This window comes from Otolemur garnettii, unplaced genomic scaffold (assembly GCF_000181295.1).
Source record: "Otolemur garnettii isolate 467f Iridium unplaced genomic scaffold, OtoGar3 scaffold00002, whole genome shotgun sequence".
Taxonomy (NCBI): Eukaryota; Metazoa; Chordata; class Mammalia; order Primates; family Galagidae; genus Otolemur; species Otolemur garnettii.
Window position 1 is genome coordinate 3,805,535 of NW_003852397.1, and position 5,259 is coordinate 3,810,793.

The 5,259-nt window shown below is 40.5% G+C and overlaps 1 protein-coding gene across 1 annotated transcript in view; it reads right to left on the reverse strand.

Annotated features, from left to right (window-relative positions):
• Nucleotides 1–5,259, reverse strand: part of PDSS2 (decaprenyl diphosphate synthase subunit 2) — a 160,212-nt gene that overhangs the window by 109,960 nt on the left and 44,993 nt on the right. The window lies entirely within an intron of this gene.

Below are 5,259 nucleotides of genomic sequence, written 5' to 3' on the forward strand. Positions count from 1 at the left end.
ATGGTACTCTACCAAGGGTGACAAACTAAGACTCTCTCTCTCAAAAAAAAAAAAAAGGCTCTGCACCTGTAGCTCAAGCAGCTAGGATGCCAGCCACATACACCTGAGCTGGCAGGTTTGAATCCAGCCCGCCAAACAACAATGACAACTGCAACCAAAAAATAGCTGGGCATCGTGGTGGGTGCCTGTAGTCCCAGCTATTTGGGGGGGCTGAGGCAGGAGAATCACTTAAGCCCAAGAGTTTGAGGTTGCTGTGAGCTGCAACGCCACAGAGTTTGAGGTTGCTATGAGCTGGCACTCTACCCAGGGCACATAGTAAGACTCTGTCTCAAAAAAAAAAAAGATAAAGAGAATTAAGCATGGTAGCTACTTCAGATTGGGTGTGGAGGAATGTCTCTTTCAGAAGGTGATGTTGATGTAGAGAAATAAACATCAAGAAGAGACCAATGTTGTCAAATAGAAGAATACCTCTGGCCTTCATCATTATTTTGGCTTCCCAAATGGTCTCATTTACCTGCAATTTCTGTCAGTAAATCCTCTTAAAGGCCACTATGAAAATAACATTCCAGAAGGTTAATCTTATCATGTAATTCCTCTGCTTAATAACCTTCAATCCCCCTCTAATCCCAATACTAAATATTGTATTAATTCTATATTCTGGTATTACAGGTCTTCTGCTCTAAGTCGTCATCTACCTTTGCAGTATTACTTTTTTTTAAATTTTAAGACAGAGTCTCATTCTATCGCCTTGGCTAGAGTGCAACTGTCTGATCATAGCTCGCTGAAACCTCAAATTCCTAGGTGCGAGCAATCCTCCTGCCTCAGCTTCCTGAGTATCTGGGAGACAGGCATGTACCACCACATCCAGCTAACCTTTTCTATTTTTTCTTTCTTTTTTTTTTTTGCAGGAGGCCGAGTCTCACTTTGTCCTCCCGGGTAGAGTGCTGTGAAGTCATAGCTCCTAGCAACCTCAGACTCCTTGGCTCAAGTGCTCCTCTTGCCTCAGCCTCCTGAGTAGCTGGGACTATAGCCCCCCAATACAACGCCTGGCTATTTGTAGAGATGAGGTCTCACTCTTGCTCAGACTGATCTTGAACTTGTGAGCTAAGGCAATCTGCTCACCTCGGCCTCAGGGACTGTTAGGATTACAGGTATGAGCCACCACACCTGGCTTTTTCTATTTTTAGTAGAGACAGGGTCGCACTCTTGCTCAGGCTGGTGTTGAACTCCTGAGCTCAACCATTCCTCCCACCTCGACCTCCCAGAGAGCAAAGATTATAGGTGTGAGCAACTGTGCTTGGCCACAGTGTTAATTTTCAAGATACCCTTATTCTTACATGAAAGAAGCCCAGATCTCAAATATGCTTCCCTTACATTCTTCACACTGTTTCCTCTGCCTGGAATGCCATCCTTCTCCATTTACAGACATCTTCCCATATCTCCTGTGTGTGTATATATAGAACTCCTGCTCTGGTCGTAAACCTCTGCCCTCAAGTGATCCTCTCACCTCAGACTCCCAAAGGGCTGTGATTAAGGGGTGTGAGCCACCCCACCCTGTCTTGAGATCTTCCCAATCTTTAACGTCTGTCTCAAATATCACATTCTCTTGGATGCCTTTTCTGATTTCTCCAAACATATGTGACTTCTTATTCACATTTCCCTCATTATTTTTCTCAATGGGCAAACTTCATCTTGTTCATCATCTTTTTTTATACAGATTTTAGATGGTAGTTTAGGGCCTGGTTGGTAGGAGACAATCCACAACTTCTTGGCAGACTGAATTACCTTATTTTTAGGGCACAAAGCTGCCTGAGAGCTACAGGAAGACAAGCATAAAAACAAATACGTGGACAGAAGCTCTCAAGCCCCACAAAAACACATATATGCAACCTACTGAATGATCTACTGACTAGTACTGAAAATATGATCTGTGTTTGCAAAAGTAGACTGGATCTTCGCAATTGCAGGGATTTGTTAAAACCCTCTCCTTCCCAAGAGAACTGGATTCTTTCCTAAAATTTTCTTATTTTCTTGACACTGGGGCCAAGCCAACATGAGCAGAATCTCTGAAAAAGGGAAGAGGGACACTGTTCCCCATCTCACACCAACATGAGTCAGAGACATTTGATTATCCCTAAGGAGGGAACATGAGTGGGTGGGAAATAAACAATCAAGAATTAGAAATTGAGTGTATTAGGGTTCTCCAGCACCATCCCTAGGTCTGATGATTTGTCAGGATGGCTCATGGTACTTAGGATAGTCAAGCTCATAGTTACCTTTTTTTTTTTTTTAAACAGTGAATGAATATAAAACGAAACCACCGAAAAAGCCGCATAGGATGAAGTTGGGGGAAACCAGGTTCAAGCTTCCAAGAATCCTCAATAAGTAGCGTCACACAGGGCATGCCTAAATCCTCTAATGAAGCTGGATGAGGTGGCTCATGCCTGGAATCCTAGAACTCTGGGAGGCCGAAGCAGGTGGACTGCTTGACCTCAGGAGTTCAAGACCAGCATAAGCAAGAGTTATGCTCTAGTTAAAATAGAGAAACTAGCTGGGCTTTGTGGTAGGCACCTATAGTCCCAACTACTTGGGAGACTAAGGCAAGATGATCACTTGAGTCTAAGAGTTTAAGGTTGCCATGAGCTATAATGATGCCACAGCACTCTACCCAGGGTGACAGAGTAAGACTCTGTCTTAAAAGAAAAAAAAAATCCTTTAATGAGCTGTGATAACATGTACGAAATGTTGTCTACCAGGGAAATTCACTGGAGACTTATTGCTCAGGGTTTTTATTGAGGCTGGTCATGTAGGCACTCTCTGCCTGGCCTGTACGAAAATTCTAGACTCTCAGAAGGAAAGCAGTATGTTGTATAAACCATATTGTTTGCACAAAAGGGCACTGTGAGTCATTCTTATCAGTTGGAGAGTGTTGGGAACACCCCTAAAATCCAACTTCCCAGATGGCAGCCAAGGGGCATCTCTATCAGCAGGCCTTTCTAAGGACAGCGAGCCTTTTCTGCCCAGGGATGTATTAAATATATGCTTACATAAATTCTGATTAAAAGAATTTATCCTCAAGATTTTCTTTTCGCATATAGTATGAAATGGAGCAAAGTTACAAACATGAAGACGTCTGTCATAATATTGTTTAGATTAGTAAAACAGAAACAAAGCATCTAAAACTTGTAGGATGGTTCAGGAGAGCACAGTAGTGTGAAGAAATATTCGTGATTAAAAGTATAGTTTTGAGGACTTGATGACAAAAATGATTATGTTGGGCAGTAAATCAACATATAAAGTGTAATATAAAACAATAACTAAAAACTGGGAGAAATACAGACTAAAAACTAGAAAGAAATATTCTAAGATGTAATCATGACTCATTTCTGGGGGGTGGTTATATAAAATAATTTTCCTTTTCTTTTTGACCTTTTTCTGTGTTCTCAGTTTTTATTTAATAAACATGTAATTACTCTTCTAATAAGAAAATAAGCTATCATAATAAGATAATTACGTTTGAAAGATCTTAGATATATGGGTCTGTGAATCCACAGTCAATTCTGTAATATAAAATACTCAGTGAATACAGTGAGTAACAGGAGTACAATATATAAAACAGAGATTAACGGTAAATGATCATTAAAATGTAATTTTTCTATTTAACATGTTTCTTTTTAAAATTAGCTAATATTAAAAAAACAAGAAGGAGGGGAACTATTTTCTTATAAACGCTAAAGAAAACACAATGGCTAATTTTTATGGTGAGAAAGAAAAGGTTCATAAACTAACAAATGCAATTAATGGATAGAACAAAGGATGAATTTCCTAAGTTCCTTTGTATGTTTACATGATCACAATTTGCCTATAGTATGATAAGTATTAGTAATATAAGTCACATACATTTTCATAGCTTGAAGGAGGATTAGGTAATCAGGTTACAAACTTCTTTGGGGGAAGGTGATTTCTACTGTACCTGGTTTCAATTCCTGTCCGTTGGCTTTAATATTTCTATGCTAGCCACACGTATGCTACTACACAGAAAGCTATTTTCCCACTACCCAGATTCTCCATCACTGCATTAAGTTGCCATAAGTAAAGACTGCAATTGTATCCTCTTGTCTCTAGAGAGATGAAATGGTTTGCAGCTTCTCTGAAATCACAGAGCAGTTATTACTGTGTGTACGCTGAACTGGCCCACACTTACAGAGGTTGTGCGACAGAGATCCACAGAGGTGGCCTCACTTCCACATGACCTCACATGTGGCTGCTTCCCAATCATGCCAGAACATGAAAACCTTGCAGGCACTCCATGTGGCGAAAATGCTCTCTCTGCATCTCAAGTGAGTCTTGAGCTAAGTTTGAAAAGCCAAATTCTAAAAAGCCATTGCCATGGCAAAAACACTCAGGAAAAAAAAAGCCAAATTTTTTCTGGTTAGGAATAGAAATGTGGGGAACCTAAACTGGATGTGGGGTACAAATAGAGACAAGAAGCACTCCCACTGCTGTGGCTCAACTATGTTTTTAAATTCCATTATTAAAAAAGAATTGCTCAGCTTAGCGCCTGTAGCTCAGCGGCTAGGGCGCCGGCCACATATACCAGAACTGGTGGGTTGGAACCCAGACCAGGCTTGCCAAACAATGACAACTACAACCTAAAAAGAAAAAAAAAAAATAGCCAGTGTTGTAGCAGGCGCCTGTATTCCCAGCTACTTGGGAGGCTGAGGCAAGAGAATCGCTTAAGCCCAAGAGTTTGAGGTTGCTGTGAGCTGTGAAGCCATAGCACTCTACCGAGGGTGACACTGAGACTCTGTCTCCAAAACAAACAAACAAAAAAAGAATAGCTCTTTAAATAGTTTGACTATCTTCAGAAACGTAACTGCTTAAAACCCAGCTATGTTTGGGGAGGCAGCGAGGAAAGAGGACAGATGAAGGAAGGATTGCCATGGACTCTCTTGATCAAAATCTATTAGCTAAGGAAAGCCAGCAAGTGGTGCTTGTTCAATACTGCCAGTAGTCCTTCAAAGACACGTTGCTTCCTTTTCTTCTCTTTCCCAGGAAGAAACATTAAAAATCTTAGAAAAAGCATGGGACTTGGAATCATAAACAACCTAGGTTCAGCTCATAACACTGTCAAACATACATTAAAAAACAATTTTCTGCCAGTTTTTTTCTCCAGGGAGAACTTACTTCTGCTGTCTGTGGAGTAAACTTTCTATAGTTTCTGAAAAAAATCTCACTTTCATGTAAAAAAAAAAAAAA